At 42.9% G+C, this 18,675-nt stretch overlaps 1 long non-coding RNA gene across 1 annotated transcript in view; it reads left to right on the top strand.

Moving 5' to 3' along the window:
- The first annotated feature begins 871 nt into the window (after positions 1-871).
- LOC117079197 overlaps positions 872-18,675 on the top strand; it is a 193,583-nt gene continuing 175,779 nt past the window's right edge. The window contains exon 1 of the long non-coding RNA XR_004435306.1: positions 872-930. This is a non-coding gene — a long non-coding RNA (uncharacterized LOC117079197). The remainder of the gene's footprint in view (positions 931-18,675) is intronic.

The raw sequence follows: 18,675 nt of genomic DNA, 5'->3' as shown, positions 1-18,675 counted from the left end.
CTGAGGACTGCAGTTTGCTGAAACTACTCTAGTCTTTCCTCTTTTCCTGGTCAGGGGCTGCAGAAGCTAAGTCCGTTCTTCCAGAACCGCTTGTCTTCAGAGCTTATCACTCAAGCTTGGGAGGAAGGCAAGAGGCCCTCCCTTTTCTTTGTGCTGTTGAGGCAGCTCCGGCTTCCCTCTGAGAACTGCACAGGGAGAGGGGCCTTTTTTGGCTGCTTTTCTCCCAGTCTGAGCTCACACCGGGTTTTTGGCATTGTGTTACATAATTTTGCTAATAGATAATTCGTCCATACAACTCTCATTATGTGGGCCCCTGTGCATCAAGATGTGAATGTCAAAAGTGAGGGGACCTTCAGGCCAATTATTAAACCTGTGAAAGTTCACGCATCTGAAAAATTAGGCATAGGCTATGTATATGCATATCACCTACTCCACTCCTATTATATACACCCCAAGAACATGGTAAAGACATGCAAAAAAAAAAAAAAAAAAAGAGCCAGACCGGCAGGTGCGGTGGCTCATGCCTGTAGTCCCAGCACTTTGGAAAGCCAAAGTGGGTGGATCGCTTGAGCTTAGGAGATCGAAACCAGCTTGGGCAACATGGCGAAACCCTGTCTTTACAAAAAATACAAAAATACTAGCTGGGTGTGGTGGTGCGCGCCTGTAGTCCCAGCTACTTGAAGGGTTGAGGTGGGAGGATTGCTTGAGCCCAGGAGATGGAGGCTGCAGTGAACCGTGATTAATTGCACCACTGGACTGCAGCCTGGGTGACAGAGGGAGACCGTGTCTCAAAAAAAGAAAAAACAAACCGACAAAAAAACCCAACAACAACAAAAAGCCAGCCAGACCTTTTTTTCATTATGAAAATGCTACTTCTTAAAACGTCTGCATCATTGACAGTATCTCCTTTATGTCCTGGAATGCATGAAGGTAGGACACTGTATATGTCTTTTAGGGTAGGAGGGAGAGAAAGAAGGGAGGCTCAGGCCCAGACAAGAGGCCTTTATCATTTCCTCTAGGAATTTTTCTTGGCTCTCTAAGGCAGGGAATTGACAGGGATAATGAATACATGGCTGAGCTGGCAAATCCAATTAAGCTTATTAACAGGGTGGCCTTGCCTTGAGCCTGCTCTGTGGTGGGACCTTGGCAGAGAAGGAAGTACCTTCTGTGCCTGGGGCATCTGATTCCCCCTTAGGCAGCTGTGGAAGCTGCAGTTAGGGCATTTCAAGGGAGAGCAGGACTGCACCTTTATATAGTCTGTGGTGCATAATCTAGAACTAGGATGAGCAATCATCCCAGTTTTCCCAGGACTAAGAGGTTTTCCTGGAAGAAAAATAACAGAAAATCTAGGGAAAACTGGGACAAGTTGATAACTTTATATCTTCCCTCAGGAAAAAATGAGGCCCTTGTGTCCTTGAAGGGATGTAAGTAATCTCCTATGTAGATCCTCTAGAACAGGCATTAGCAAACTTTTTGTAAAGGATAAGCTAGTCAATACTTCAGGCTTTTCAGGCCACATGGTTGCTGAGTCGCAGCTACTCAGCTTCGCTGTGGTGGTGTGAAAGTAACCATAGACGGTATGTAAATGAATGAGTGTGGCTGCGTCTCCACGAAGTGTTATTTATGAAAACAGGCCAGATTTGACTGTGAGCTGTACGATGCCAAGGCTTGCTCTAGGAGGTATCCAGTTTTTCTGCCTCTCTGTATGCCACACCTCTCTGTATGCCACACATGTATACACAAACAGGCACACCCTCTGTAACTTGGTTTGGGAAGCCAGACAGCCCAGTGGTTACAGAGGGCTTGAACTTTGGAGTTAAAAGTATCTCAACTTGAATCTTGGCTTTCCCACCTGCTAGTTGGGTGACCTTGAGGATCGCATCTCTTGAGTCTCTGAGCCTCAGTTTCCTCATCTAGAAAGTAGAAATAATACTAATGGGATCACTGGGCACGGTGGCTCACGCCTGTAATCCTAGCACTTTGGGAGGCTGAGGCGGGTGGATTGCCTGAACTCAGGAATTCAAGACCAGCCTGGGGAACACGGTGAAACCCCGTCTCTACTAAAAATACAAAAAGTTAGCCGGGAGTGGTAGCATGCACCTGTAATCCCAGCTACTCGGGAGGCTAAGACAGGAGAATTGCTTGAACCTGGGAGGTGGAGGTTGCAGTGAGCCGAGATAGTGCCATTGCACTCCAACCTGGGTGACAGAGTGAGACACCATCTCACAAAAAAAAAAAAAAAAAAAAAAAGAAGAAGAAGAAGAAAAAGAAAAAACCCCACAAATGGGATCTGCCTGCCAAGATAGAAGGAAAGGGGATTTGGACTTCATCTCTTGACTGGGGAGGTGTCAGAGAACATGCAGTCATCTCTAATCCAACACAAGAGTGGGCCGGGAGGGGTGACAAGGTTATTCAGCACTTGATACTTCTGTACCTAGCTCCCAGCTAGTCGCTGAAGCCAAACCCTCAGTAAGATGACACACAGCTGTTTTCCTTGTGGAATTCACGGTCATGTAGAAAATTAAAGTAGCCAATTATAGTAAACAGGGTTGAGTTCCAGATAATGAGAAGGCAAGAGTGAAGGAGGCTTCTGATTCTTTAAGAGAAAAAAGTTTCAAAAAGGGGAATACATCACTTTTACTGCCTTAGAGAGCAGAGAGGAGCAGCTGCTCAGGAGCTGCCAGGATTGGTCACATGTGCAGGAGGATTCTTCTTGTGTGAACCTGGGTGAGGCTGTTTGCTGCAGGGGTGTGGGCTCAGGATGTGTATGGATATGTTTGTGTGCCTCCTGGCAGATAACTTGTGGGCATGTGGCTGTCTGATGACAGAGAAAGGGCAGCTCTGATGTAACAAGAGACATGCTCACATCTGTGACTTGAAGAAGCAGAGACTTTAGGGCCAGAAGGGTCTTAGAGATGCCTCATCCAATTTCTTGTCCTCTTCTCATTTTACAGGTGACTAAATGGAAGACTTGTCCAAAGCCTCTCAGCTAATTGGTCCCCTGATTCCTCATCAAAATAACATATTTCACATATTTCACATGCAAGGCCAGTTAGATTCTGGGTGAACTCAGCGGTTGAGTTCAGATACTGTTCACTTGCTGGCCTCGCCTGATTTGGGGTTGACAGAAGAAGGCAGGTTGAATGTTGAGAACACATGCTCATCAGAGAGGACTGGACACAGTGCAAGGCATGGTTCTCAGAAAGGGCTGGTTGAACTTGAACCTGCATTTTGATTATGCTTCATCTAAACTGCATTCAAAGCCAACATTTAAAAATTTCAACCTCAATTAAAATTCTTACATTTTCATTTAAATGAATAAACCCCCAACGTAAAACTTTTAATGTATGAGCAATGCATAATCGTTGCTAAAACAGAAACAAAACAGAGAAAATGTAAAAGGAAGTAAAATCACATTATTTTAATATGACTACTTCTAAAATTTTCAGGTGTACTCTCCCAGAATTTTTTCTATGTGTGGTAAGAATATATAATTTTTTTTTATACTTTAAGTTCTAGGCTACATGTGCACAATGTGCAGATTTGTTACCTATGTATACATGTGCCATGTTGGTGTGCTGCACCCATTAACTCGTCATTTACATTAGCTTTATCTCCTAATGCCATCCCTCCCCCTTTCCCACAATAGGCCCCGATGTGTGATGTTCCCCTTCCTGTGTCCAAGTGATCTCATTGTTCAATTCCTACCTCTGAATGAGAACATGCGATGTTTGGTTTTCTGTTCTTGTGATAGTTTGCTGAGAATGATGATTTCCAACTGGATCCATGTCCCTACAAAGGACACGAACTCATCCTTTTTTATGGCTGCATAGTATTCCATAGTGTATACGTGCCACATTTTCTTAATCCAGTCTGTCACTGATGGACATTTGGGTTGATTCCAAGTCTTTGCTATTGTGAATAGTGCTGCAGTAAACATACGTGTGCATGTGTCTTTATAGGAGCATGATTTATAATCCTTTGGGTATCCAGTAATGGGATGGCTGGGTCAAATGGTATTTCTAGTTCTAGATCCTTGAGGAATCGCCACACTCTCTTCCACAATGGTTGAACTAGTTTACAGTCCTGCCAACAGTGTAAAAGTGTTCCTATTTCTCCACATCCTCTCCAGCACCTGTTGTTTCCTGACTTTTTAATGATTGTCATTCTAACTGGTGTGAGATGGTATCTCATTGTGGTTTTGATTTGCATTTCTCTGATGGTGAGTGACGATGAGCATTTTTTAATGTGTCTGTTGGCTGTATAAATGTCTTCTTTTGAGAAGTGTCTGTTCATATCCTTTGCCCACTTTTTGATGGGGTTGTTTGTTTTTTTCTTGTGAATTTGTTTGAGTTCTTTGTAGGTTCTGGATATTAGCCCTTTGTTAGATGAGTAGATTGCAAAAATTTTCTCCCATTCTGTAGGTTGCCTGTTCACTCTGATAGTAGTTTCTTTTGCTGTGCAGAAGCTCTTTAGTTTAATTAGATCCCATTTGTCAATTTTGGCTTTTGTTGCCGTTGCTTTTGGTGTTTTAGACATGAAGTCCTTGCCCATGCCTATGCCCTGAATGGTACTACCTAGGTTTTCTTCTAGGGTTTTTATGGTTTTAGGTCTAACATTTAAGTCTCTATTCCATCTTGAATTAATTTTCGTATAAGGAGTAAGGAAAGGATCCAGTTTCAGCTTTCTACTTATGGCTAGCCAGTTTTCCTAGCAGCATGTATTAAATAGGGAATCCTTTCCCATTTCTTGTTTTTGTCAGGTTTATCAAAGATCAGATGGTTGTAGATGTGTGGTATTATTTCTGAGGGCTCTGTTCTGTTCCATTGGTCTATATCTCTGTTTTGGTACCAATACCATGCTGTTTTGGTTACTGTAGCCTTGTAGTATAGTGTGAAGTCAGGCAGCCTGATGCCTCCAGCTTTGTTCTTTTGTCTTAGGATTGTCTTGGCAATGCAGGCTCTTTTTTGGTTCCATATGAACTTTAAAGCAGTTTTTTCCAATTCTGTGAAGAAAGTCATTAGTAGCTTAATGGGGATGGCATTGAATCTATAAATTACCTTGGGCAGTATGGCCATTTTCACAATATTGATTCTTTCTATCCATGAGCATGGTATGTTCTTCCATTTGTTTGTGTCCTCTTTGATTTCACTGAGCAGTGGTTTGTAGTTCTCCTTGAAGAGGTCCTTCACATCCCTTGTAAGATGGATTCCTAGGTATTTTATTCTCTTTGAAGCAATTGTGAATGGGAGGTCATTCATGATTTGGCTCTGTTTGTCTGTTATTGGTGTATAAGAATGCCTGTGATTTTTGCACATTGATTTTGTATCCTGAGATTTTGCTGAAGTTGCTTATCAGCTTAAGGAGATTTGGGGCTGAGATGATGAGGTTTTCTAACTATACCATCATGTCATCTGCAAACAGGGACAATTTGACTTCTTCTTTTCCTAATTGAATACCCTTGATTTCTTTCTCTTGCCTGATTGCCCTAGCCAGAACTTCCAAGACTATGTTGAATAGGAGTGGTGAGAGAGGGCATCCCTGCCTTGTGCCAGTTTTCAAAGGGGATGCTTCCAGTTTTTGTCCATTCAGTATGATATTGACTGTGGGTTTGTCATAAATAGCTCTTATTATTTTGAGATACATTCCATCAATACCGAATTTATTGAGAGTTTTTAGCATGAAGATCTGTTGAATTTTGTCAAAGGCCTTTTCTACATCTATTGAGATAATCATGTGGTTTTTGTCTTTGGTTCTGTTTATACGCTGGATTACGTTTATTGATTTGCGAATGTTGAACCAGCCTTGCATCCCAGGGATGAAGCCCACTTGATTATGTTGGATAAGTTTTTTGATGTGCTGCTGGATTCGGTTTGCCAGTATTTTATTGAGGATTTTTGCATCGATGTTCATCAGGGATATTGGTCTAAATTCTCTTTTTTTGTTGTGTCTCTGCCAGGCTTTGGTATCAGGATGATGTTGGCCTCATAAAATGAGTTAGGGAGGATTCCCTCTTTTTCTATTGATTGGAATAGTTTTAGAAGGAATGGTACCAGCTCCTCCTTGGACCTGTGGTAGAATTCGGCTGTGAATCCGTCTGGTCCTGGACTTTCTTTGGTTGGTAGGCTATTAATTATTGCCTCAATTTCAGAGTCTGCTGTTGGTCTATTCGGGGATTCAACTTCTTCCTGGTTTAGTCTTGGAAGAGTGTAAGTGTCCAGGAATTTATCCATTTCTTCTAGATTTTCTAGTTTATTTGCGTAGAGGTGTTTTTAGTATTGTCTGATGGTAGTTTGTATTTCTGTGGGGTTGGTGGTGATATCCCCTTTATCATTTTTTATTGCATCTAATTGATTCTTCTCTCTTTTCTTCATTAGTCTTGCTTGCAGTCTATCAATTTTGTTGATCTTTTCAAAAACCAGCTCCTGGATTCATTGATTTTTTTGAAGGGTATTTTGTGTCTCTATCTCCTTCAGTTCTGCTCTGATCTTAGTTATTTCTTGCCTTCTGCTAGCTTTTGAATGTGTTTGCTCTTGCTTCTCTAGTTCTTTTAATTGTGATGTTAGAGTGTCAATTTTGGATCTTTCCTGCTTTCTCTTGTGGGCATTTAGTGCTATAAATTTCCCTCTACACACTGCTTTAAATGTGTCCCAGAGATTCTGGTATGTTGTGTCTTTGTTCTCATTGGTTTCAAAGAACATCTTTATTTCTGGCTTCATTTTGTTGTGTACGCAGTAGTCATTCAGGAGCAGGTTGTTCAGTTTCCATGTAGTTGGGCGGTTTTGATTGAGTTTCTTAGTCCTGAGTTCTAGTTTGATTGCACTGTGGTCTGAGAGACAGTTTGTTACAATTTCTTTTCTTTTACATTTCCTGAGGAGTGCTTTACTTCCAACTATGTGGTCAGTTTTGGAATAAGTGTGATGTGGTGCTGAGAAGAATGTATATTCTGTTGCTTTGGGGTGGAGAGTTCTGTAGATGTCCATTAAGTCTGCTTGGTGCAGAGTTGAGTTCAATTCCTGGATATCCTTGTTAACTTTCTGTGTCATTGATCTGTCTAATGTTGACAGTGGGGTGTTAAAGTCTCCCATTATATTGTGTGGAAGTCGAAGTCTCTTTGTAAGTCTCTAAGGACTTGTTTTATGAATCTGGGTGCTCCTGTATTGGGTGCATATATATTTAGGATAGTTAGCTCTTCTTGTTGAATTGCTCCCTTTACCATTATGTAATGGCCTTCTTTGTGTCTTTTGATCTTTGTTGGTTTAAAGTCTGTTTTATCAGAGACTAGGATTGCAACCCCTGCCTGTTTTTGTTTTCCCTTGCTTGGTAGATCTTCCTCCATCCTTTGTTTTGAGCCTGTGTGTGTCTCTGCATGTGAGATGGGTCTCCTGAATACAGCAAACTGATGGGTCTTGACTCTTTATCCAATTTGCCAGTCTGTGTCTTTTAATTGGAGCATTTAGTCCATTTACATTTAAGGTTAATATTGTTGTGTGTGAACTTGATCCTGTCATTATGATATTAGCTGGTTATTTTGCTTGTTAGTTGATGCAGTTTCTTCCTAGCTTCAATGGTCTTTACATTTTGGCATGTTTTTGCAATGGCTGGTACCAATTTATCCTTTCCATGTTTAGTGCTTCCTTCAGGATCTCTTGTAGGGCAGGCCTGGTGGTGGCAAAATCTCTAAGCATTTGCTTGTCTGTAAAGGATTTTATTTCTCCTTCACTTTTGAAGCTTAGTTTGGCTGGATATGAAATTCTGGGGTGAAAATTCTTTTATTAAAGAATGTTGAATATTGGCCCCCACTTTCCTCTGGCTTGTAGAGTTTCTGCCAAGAGATCTGCTGTTAGTCTGATGGGCTTCCCTTTATGGGTAACCCAGCCTTTCTCTCTGGCTGCCCTTAACAATTTTTCCTTCAACTTTGGTGAATCTGACAGTTATGTGTCTTGGATTTGCTCTTCTCGAGGAGTATCTTTGTGACATTCTCTGTATTTCCTGAATTTTAATGTTGGCCTGCGTTGCTAGGTTGGGGAAGTTCTCCTGGATAATATCCTGCAGAGTGTTTTCCAACTTGGTTCCATTTTCCCCGTCACTTTCAGGCACACCAGTCAGACGTAGATTTGGTCATTTCACATAATCCCGTATTTCTTGGAGGCTTTGTTCATTTCTTTTTACTCTTTTTTCTCTAAACTTCTCTTCTTGCTTCATTTCATTCATTTGATCTTCAATCACTGATACTCTTTCTTCCAGTTGATCGAGTCGGTTACTGAAGCTTGTGCATTTGTCACGTAGTTGTCATGTCATGGTTTTCATCTCTATCAGTTGGTTTATGGAGTTCTCTGCATTGGTTGTTCTAGTTATCCATTCTTCCATTCTTTTTGGAAGGTTTTTAGTTTCTTTGCGCTGGGTACGTAGTTCCTCCTTTAGCTCTGAGAAGTTTGATCAACTGAAGCCTTCTTCTCTCAACTCGTCAAAGTCATTCTCCGTCCAGCTTTGTTCCGTTGCTGGCGATGAGCTGCATTCCTTTCGAGGGGGTTTTTTGAATTTCCAGCTTTTCTGCACTGCTTTTTCCCCATCTTTGTGGTTTTATCTGCCTTCGGTCTTTGATGATGGTGACGTACTGTTGGGGTTTTGGTGTGGGTATCCTTTCTGTTTGTTAATTTTCCTTCTAACAGTCAGAACCCTCAGCTGCAGGTCTGTTGGAGTTTGCTTGAGGTCCACTCCAGACCCTGTTTGCCTGGGTATCAGCAGCGGAGGCTGCAGAAGATAGATTATTGCTGAACAGCAGGGTTGCTGTCTGATTCTTGCTCTGGAAGCTTCGTCTCAGAGGTGTATCCAGCCGTGCGAGATGTGAAGTGTCAGTTTGCACCTAGTGGGGGATGTCTCCCAGTTAGGCTACTCAGGGATCAGGGACCCACTTGAGCAGGCAGTCTGTCCGTTCTCAGATCTGAACCTCCATGCTGGGAAAATCACTGCTCTCTTCAAAACTGTCAGACAGGGACATTTATATCTGCGAGGTTTCTGCTGCTTTTTGTTTAGCTATGCCCTGTCCCCAGAGGTGGAGTCTACGGAGGCAGGCAGGCCTCCTTGAGCTGCGTTGGGCTGCACCCAGTTCGAGCTTCCCAGTGGCTTTGTTTACCTACTTAAGCCTCAGCAATGGCAGGCGCCCCTCCCCCAGCCTCACTGCCACCTTGCAGTTAGATCTCAGACTGCTGTGCTAGCAATGAGGGAGGCTCCATGGGCGTGGGACCCTCTGGGCCAGGCATGGGATATAATCTCCTGGTGTGCCGTTTGCTAAGACCCTTGGTAAAGCGCAATATTAGGGTGAGAGTTACCCGATTTTCCAGGTGTTGTATGTCTCAGTTTCCCTTGGCTAGGAAAAGGAATTCCCTTCCCCCTTGTGCTTCCTAGGTGAGGCAATGCCTCACCCTCCTTCAGCTCTCCCTGATTGTGCTGCACCCACTGACCAGCACCAACTGTCTGACACACCCCAGTGAGATGAACCTGGTACTTAGGTTGAAAATGCAGAAATCACCTGTCTTCTGTGTCACTCACACTGGGAGCTGGAGGCTGGAACTGTTCCTATTTGGCCATCTTGGGTGCCCCCGAATGTATTTTTTAAGCAAAATTGAGAGCACACTGTAAAGCTCTATGACACTGAACAAGTCACATGAACTTCCTGAGGTTTAGGACTCTTCAACAAAACAGGAGTGATGATACCATGAATATTATTGCTTCCTCTCAAAGTGCTGCTGCCATGCTGTAGGAGGCCCAAGGCATACGGACAGGCCATGCATGAGTGCTCCAAGAACCGACCCTGCTGAGCCCAGCCTTAAAATCATCCCAGCCCTGGCATCAGCCACATGAGTGAAAGATCGTGGGTGATTCCAGCCCCCTGACATTTGAGTCATCCATAGCTGCTTGTCTTTCTAAATTAGACCCCAGACACTGTGGAGCAGAGACAAGCCATCCCCACTGTGCTCTGTCCAATTTCTGACCCACAGAAGCAGCATGCATAATAAGATGGAGGTTGTTTTACTTTACATTTTGCATATGGTGCGGTTTGTTTTGCTGCAGTAATGTCTATAACTGTACTGTTAACTTTGAGGAGCACTTTAGAGCAAACTCTCACCTGTGTGTGGCACCCCTTTCCATTTCCTCGAGGAGCTTGTTCTTTGGGTTGTTTTCTCTCTATCCTAACTCCTCTGTCCCTCCCATTCCTTCCATTCAGCCTAAAAGTGGAGTCAAGCCTTCTGCAATGGGAGAATCCCTTCCCCTGTCTCCATCATTTTAAACTATAATCTTTCCCTCACCAATTCCTTGTCAATTCCATTCCTGAAAGGACATTTTGTACTTCCTACCTTGACTGTGTTCAGTCTAGTTTATGCTATAAATATTCTCATGTCAAACTCATCATAAGACTCTGCCTAAAGGCCATTTTATGCCAGTTGATCATGCTCAGTGATCTGAAAGTCCTCTCTTCCTCAGTTTCCAGGTTACCTACATCTCTCCTGTGACCCCTCTTTCCTTACTGAGTGATCTTTGGCAATTTTCTTCTATTCATAATTTCTAAACTACCCCCGGATGGTCTCCTCTATTGCTGTTGTTTCATTGACCATCTCTGGACAATTCTCAAATCAACACAATGAGGATCTCCTTAGCCTCCAGTCAATGTTTAGCCTGTTCAAGAGACATCCCCAGTCGTTTCTTCAGTGCCTTGAAACTTATGATTCACAGGACTAAACTTAATGAGCACTTCTCCTTAAAATCTACTTTTTTTTATTTTTTATTTTTTATTTTGAATTCACGACAATGTCAGGTGTTCAGTCAGGCCTTAGTTTCTAGAATCAAACAGATCTGAGTCAACTCATGATTCAGCCACTTAATAGATATGTGTCCCTGCAGAGATTACTTCACTTTTCTGAAAATCAGCTTTTCCTCTGTAAAATGGGGATAATTGTGTTTTTACTTCATAAAAATATGAGAATGTAGTGGTTAGAAAGTGTAACTGTTACCATTATTAGTAATTTCAAAATGTTACCTTCTCTGAGCATGATATGAGCATGCTCATACGGAACATTTGGAAAATTCTGTGAGACGTGAGGATTGCCTGAGGCCAGGAGTTCAAGACCAACCTGGACAACAACTCCCCCTAAGATAAAAAAAAAAATTAAAAAGAAAATTCTGGCAAGCATTTTGTGATCCAAGGATCAACACTGCTAACATGCTAATGTGCTTCCATTTCTCCTGTCTTTTTTTAAAAAAAATTTTTTAGAGATGGGTTCTCACTCTGTTGCCCAGACTGCAGTACAGTGGTGTCATCATAGCTCACTGTAGCCTCGAACTCCTGGGCTCAAGCTATCCTCCCACCTCAGCCTCCCAAGTAGCTGGGACTACAGGTGCACACCACCACAAACAGCTAAGTTTTAAATTTTTGTAGCAATAGTGTCTCATCATGTTGCTCAGGCTGGTCTCAAACTGCTGAACTCACTCTCCCAAAGTTTTCAGATTATAGGTGTGAGCCACTGCACCTAGCCTCTCTTGCCTTTGTGTGTGTGTGTGTGTGTGTGTGTGTGTGTGTGTGTGGTGTGTGTATGCATGAGCCTGTGTTAGGAAAGAGGGCTTCTCTGGATGGCTCTACCATTTTCTTGGCCCCTCAGGGTAGATGGCTTCATGTCATCCTTTACCTTCTCTCTCATATTCTCATCCAAGTCACGAAATCTTCCAATTGTATTCCCAGATTTCTCCCAGATGCAATATTCCTTCTCCCACACTGCCACTCTCATAATTTACCTATTTCCCCATCTTCAGGCTCTTTTTTCATTTTTTATTTTAAATTCAGCATGGCTGGTTTCCCCAAACCAAAACTCTGAATGTGCATCTCCCTTGCTGAAAACACCTCCCCGGCTGCTCTCAATTTCTGGTATTAAGTCCTCTCCTTCCATTCCAGCCTTCTGTCTCATCTCTCCTGTATTCACTCCAGCCATATTCCCTGGAAGAGTCAGACCTGGTCATGCCTGTGCCCTTCAATATGCCACTTCCTCTGTCTCAAATCTTTGCCTGCTTTCTTGCCCTGGAAAACTCCTACCTATCCACCACATCTGAACTCAAATGCCAGCTCCTGCATGAAGCCTCCCCATTTCCCTCTACCCCCCAAGACAAGAAGCTCTTGTGCCTCTTCCTCTACGTACCCCTTTGTACCTTGCCACTACTCTGACTATACATTCTGTAAGGTATCAGGTTACTTGTTCTCTGTGAATTCCTTATGAGAATTGCATCTGCAGTAGCTGGAACAGGGCTTTGCCCATGAAAGTTGCTCAGCAAACATTTCTTGAATAAATGAATTGATGGGTGGTGTGATGTGGAGTATCAGAAAGATCAAAGGATACTACAGAGGAAGACCTAAATTGGCGTTTTGTTTCTTCCATATTTTCACCTGCATGGTTCTGGGCAAATATCTCTAAGCCTTGTGGGTTTTTGTTGTAGTTTGTTGTCTTTTTAGCAAGGTTGATGAGATGCTACAATGAGATGGTGTAAAGGAAAATGCTGTGAAAATAAAAATAAAACACTATGCAAGTATTCTGTATATGATTATTATTAATTGAAAAATAAGTAGCAGCTGAGGCTCAACATGGTCTTGCCTGGTGACCATGCTGTGTGCATAGGGACTTGGTTGAGAATGGGAAGTCCCACGTCTAATCGTAGGAGCCAAGCGCCTTCAGACAAGCCCTCCTTCCAGTTCCCTTCTGGGTCAGGTGAGGATGTTTGTTCCCATTCCCTCTTCCCTATGCTTGTTGTGAATCTCAGATGAGATAATTCTTTTTAAACATCCATGTGGATAAAGTGCCTGGAAAAGGTACTGAAACTATCCAAATGCACAATGCTTATTCTGGTGAACCTGACACCCTCCTGGGAGGTCCGTGCTCCTAGCCTTTGCCTGGGCTCCCCAGTTTCAATCCTGCTTTGAGTCTCATTTGACTAATGCCATGTCTCCTGGTCCTAAATGAGGCTGCAGGCTAGTTCCTTCTTTTGATTCCACCCCAGTGCTATGGTGGATTCATATCAAGACTTGACTCCCTCAGAAGCTCACTATTAAATTAAAATCTACCCTGTATCCAGAAGGCAAGGACCCTACTTTTCTACTCTCTGTTGTTCTCGCTGATGCTATATCAGGGAAGCTTTCCATAACCTTCCAGACAAGGTTAGCCTCCTGAAGTTCAGTAATCTTGTGTTCCTGCTTTTTAACTTTGTAGTTTTATCACAGTTATCATGGTATCGCTGTTTGTATTTGTTATCAGTGTCACTCTGGACCATATCTGGTCCACTCCTCTTTCTCCTTTGCTTATCACAGTGCCTAGCACATAGAGGATGTCAACAAATATTTGTTAAGCAAATAAATTAAAGAATATTCTGAACTTAATTCGTTTCTTCTATGTGCATTGCATATTTCTATTTCAGTACCTTTGCTCCTGCTGTTTGCCCAGCCGGGAATGTGCCCACCTCAATTCCTTCTTGCATACACACACACACACACGCAAGCACACATGCCTATTAAATGAGATAATGCATGCAACACACTTACCAAGCACAGTAAGAACACTTAGTAGTAATTAACACCTGCTGCTGCATGTCTGTCATACTGAGCCTCTAATCTACATCTCCTCAATTGCCTACCACTTACTGCTTAGTGCACATAGCATGTACTCACTCAATACTCAGTTGCATAAATGCACCATCTCTGGAGTTTGTCTTCATCATGGAGATGGAATGGCATTTATGGAGCCAAGTGGTGGGTGTTTTTACCCCACTTTCCAGATAAAACACTGGTGGTTGACAGTGGAGAAGAAACTTACCCATTGTGCTTGGTCCTGAGCTTGCATCATAGGTGAGAGTGAGGAGGTGATGGATACAAAAAGAGCAAGACAAGACACAGTTCTTGTGCTTAAGGACCTTGAACTTGGACTCTGCAATAAGCAATGAACTGTAGTGAGCATCCACACCAGCCCTAGAGGCAGACAGACATGGCTTGCACCTTGGTGCTGCCACTCATCATCCTTGGGACCTCAGGGACTTACTTAACCACTTTAAGCTTCAATTTCCACACACCTAAAAATAGGATCCAAGTAGCCCAATGTCACAGGGTGGGTGTGCCGCATAGTAAGGGCTATCAAGATCACCTGTGAATTGTTGATCATCCTCCTGGCTTTCTTCCATGGAGAGGTGTGTTGCATTCCTCTCTCTTTCACCACATGGAGGTAGAGGAAAGATTTCTTCAGTAATCTTCCAAACTTCCCTCCTCTCTCCAGCATCACTTGGTTAGTGCTTGTGCTCTTCCCTGAGATTTTGTGTGAGTCAGTGAGTACAGCAGGGAAATCACTGCGCGTGAGCCTAATTGAGACGGAGATATTGGCAGCAGGCTCGGCATACAGGTGCCTTGAGAGCCTTGCCAGACGGCTTCTGCAGTTTCATGATCCTCCCTGGGGTAATCTAAGCCTTCATCAATTGGTGTCTCTGGGAGCTGTTCCGTTGCTACTTTACCAGCCACCTGTCGCTCAGAACCCACAAATAGTCTACACCACGGTACCAGCATAAGGATGGGGAAGTGCCAGTTTTGGTGTTTGATGAGCAAGGTTATTACTTTAGAAAGGCTACAGCCAGGGGACTGAAGGAATGGGAAAGGAGAGATCCCCACCATGATTAAATATTCATTGAACAATCTCGCTGCTAGTGTCAAAAAAATGATGGTGATGCCATATAAAATAAAACGGATGCTGAGACTCCAGGTGGTACCAAGGGAGTCTTGCTCCCTTCCCATTCCTGGTTCCCACACCTTTCATCAGATGAATATATTTCTCCTTACACTAAAATATTCTTGCTGTCTGAAGCAGCTTTTCCAAAGGCCAACTCCTGACTTTTCAAATTATATCCAAATGACAGCCAAATGTTCTTTGTATTCCAATAAGCTGAGTTCACAATATGGATGGGTTGGCTGAGGTAAAAGGTGGTACTGATGCTTCCTGTGAACAGAGGGCCTGGGCTAGGAGAAAGGTTCTGGCCTGGGCCAGGTTGTGCAGTGTGCCTCCATGCTGCCACCACCCGTGCAGTCCACATCTTCCCCTTGCTAAGGCTGCTGGTGGTCTCCTGCCTGAGATCGTGTTCTTCTGTCCTCTTTCAAGTTCAGAGCATTTGACTTTGTGAGTCAAGAATTTTGAAATTCTCTCCTCTGGGGCTTTTGAGAAGCACTTTTATGCAATTCTTCTCCTAGCTCTTTGCAATTTCTCGTTTTTCTTCCACTGGCCCTACTTTTAGATGCTTTCTTTAAGTTCTTTTTTATCATCTTGATTCCCTTTTAGCTTTAAGCATTCTTTCTGAAAGACCACATTCATCTCTTGTATTGTAATCAATAATTGTAGTAGGTGGAGCAATGCTGTCCCCCTTTCAAAGATGTCTATGTCTTAATTCCCAGAATCTATGAATATGTTACTTCACATGGCAAAAGGGACTTCATGGATGTAATTAATTCGATGATTTTCAAATGTGAAGATGATTGTGGCTTATCTGGTTGGGTTCAATGTAAACACAACATCCTTATAAGAGGAAGGCAAGAGACTTAGAGTCAGACAGAAAGTGACATACATAACAATGGCAACAGAGGGACAAGAGAGGTCAGGAGATATATTAGGGTTCCCTAGAGGGACAGAACTGATGGAATATATATATGGGAGTTTATTAAGTATTAACTCACATGATCATAAAGTTCCACAATAGGCTATCTGCAAGCTTGAGGAAGAAGGATAGCCAGCCCAAGTCTCAAAACTGAAGACCTTGGAGTCTGATGTTTGAGGGCAGGAAGCATCAAGCATGGGAGAAAGATGTAGGCTGAGAGGCTAGGCCAGTCTCACCTTTTCGTGTTTTTCTGCTTGCTTTGTATTCACCAGCGGCTGATTAGATTGTGCCCACTAGATTAAGGGTGGGTCTGCCTTCCCCCACCCACTGACTCAAATGTTAATCCCCTTTGGCAACACCCTCACAGACACACCCAGGATCAGTACTTTGCATCCTTCAATCCAATCAAGTTGACATTCAGTATTAACCATCACAGGAGATGCTACACTTTTGGTTTTGAAGATGGAGAAAAGTGCCATAATCTAAGGAATGCAGGTGGCCTCTAAGAACTGGAAAGGCAAGGAAATAAAACAGATTTTTCCCTAGAGTCTCTAGAAGGAGTAAAGCCCTGCTGACACCTCATCTTGATTTTAGCCCAGTGAAACCCATTTGGACTTCTGACTTCCAAAAGTGTTTTTTAATAAACTTATGTTGCTTTAAGCAACTAAATTTGTGATGATTTGTTACAACAGTAATAGAAAACAAGTACAATAATCTACCTAAGAAAAATCTAGATAGCATTTGGTGGTTGTGGAAAACTGTAATTAAATCCTGGTTCTGTCTCTTACTAGCTGTGGGACCAAAGGCAGATTATTTGATCTCTGTGGTACTAGTTTTTTTTCCCCAACTATAAAATGAGGAAAAGAGAATCTCTTACATCTCAGATAAAATTGGGCTACTCTGGTCTCCTCCCACTACATGGCACAGTCAAGCTATCTGCATGACCAATCATCTCAGAAATGCTATAGGCAAGGCTTTTCTAAATATCTTTACCAGTCTCTTTCTTTGTTTCTGTCATTTTTCTTTCTCCTCTCTCTCTCTCTCTCTCTCTCTGTGTGTGTGTGTGTGTGTGTGTAATAGGATGTTAAAAATGAGACCATTTCTGTCTGTCTGACTTCAGCAAGAAAAATCAATAAAGAGAGAACCTCCATCTTCCAAGGGAAGTGCTACCCCATCCTGACGGGCCTTGCAATGGGAAGGCTGAAAATCAGAATACTGGGTCATCACCTACCTTTAGAGAGTCAAACTGGAGCCCACAGGCTGAATGCTGCCTGCTAACTGTTTTTGTAAATAAAGTTATACTGGAACACAGCCACGCCCATTTGCTTAAGTATAGCCCATTGCTCTTTTCTTTTCTTTTTTAAAAAACTTGCAGAGTTGAGAATTGCCACAGAGACTGTTTTGCCTGCAAAGCTTAAATAATTTACTATCAGGCCTTTAACAGAAAAGCCTGGCTGACTACAGCTTTAGGATTTAAATAGCTGATCTAACAGGACCATGTGTGGGGCAGGGTTGTGGAGTGCTGTAGAAATTTCCTCCCCACCCCCTGCATGGTGAGAGCGGCTTCAAGCACCACTTGAAGAGCTTGAGATGCACCCTCTAGGGTTTAGGGAACCCAGTGGACAGTTATTTGACTTTTCCTGAGAAATCTGAATATCAACACTGTGACTTCTTCACTGGGGCTGCATAGCAGAGAGAAAGGACTGACATTTGTGGTGAATATTTCCATCAATTGTGGTACGAAAAGTTGCTGGGGTCTCTCTCATGAGCAGAAATGAGCTGAAGCTTATGTGGTCTTCCCAGAGGTGAAATGGAACACCAAAAAGAAAGCGTTTCTATGAAGTGGACCACCAAATGCCAGGGCTGAGGGTTGGAGTTAAAGGTGGTCCCAGGAGAAAAAGCAGTGACTATGAGAAAGTAATTTAAAGTTCCTGGTGGGGAATCTCTGAGAAAGCTATGAAGCATCTCTTGGAAGAAACTGCCAGCCTTTACTACCTCCAGGTCTGGAGAGCACCAAGGCTGGATAGTGACAGTCCCAACTGACTAGGCCTCAACATTCTCCTCTAATTCTTCTTTCCATAAGCCTAACTCTGGAATATTCAGGGTCCAAGGCTGGCTTGGACCAGATAAAGCAGAAAGGCAAGGTGGGCCACAAAATTGAGAAAATATCTACAGCATCTTACAGGATCCGAGGTCTGCATCTTCCCTGAGCCTGGGAGAGGTGAGAAGTTTCAACTCTGAATGAAGCCCAGAGAAGAATCATTGTCTTGACTTAGGCACAATAATTGAAGGGAGAATGGCAGTGGTGGTCTTTTTGGTGGCCAAAAGCAATTGGAAATTTTATTACCAAGTAGTGATTGTAAAAACCATGGAAACTGAGAGTTCATTCAAGAGCCAAGGGAAGAAATAGTACAGAGGTAGTTTGGGGGGCAGTGGTCAGAAAGAGAAAACTTGCTTTCTGTTCTCACCTTAGTGAGTTCAGCCTCATGGCTGAACTATGCATAGGTTATTTCTCATTGCTTGACACAGCAGCTACCCCATTCCCCCTTGTCTGTCACCAAAACTCCCCCAAACTATCTCCTTCCATTCCAATCTGAGCTGAGTTTTTGCCTCTTACTCCCTTTTCTGATGTGTTATCGTCAGTCTTCTCTCATTAGAATGTAAGCTGCATGAAAGCAAGGGTTTCTGTTTCCATCACAGCTCTGCCTTCAGCACCTAGAACAGCGCCTCTCACAAACAAAGTGTCCAGTTACAATAGTCCTTTCTATCAGTAGCATCACTTTCCAGGATTTCCTTACTTACAGAGTTTCAAAAACTCTTGTAAATTGAATGGAAAATTCCAGAAATAAACAATTCATAAGTTTTAAATTGGGTGCCTTTCTGAGTAGCGTGATGAAATCTCACACTGTCCCACTTTGTCCTGATCAGGACATGAATTCTCCTCTTGTCCGGCATCTCTGTGCTGTAGATGCTCCCTGCCTGTCAGTCACTTAGCAGCTGTCTAGAATATCA

Source organism: Trachypithecus francoisi, unplaced genomic scaffold (assembly GCF_009764315.1).
Source record: "Trachypithecus francoisi isolate TF-2019V2 unplaced genomic scaffold, Tfra_2.0 Lachesis_group7, whole genome shotgun sequence".
NCBI lineage: Eukaryota > Metazoa > Chordata > Mammalia > Primates > Cercopithecidae > Trachypithecus > Trachypithecus francoisi.
This window is presented reverse-complemented; position numbering and strand designations above follow the sequence as displayed.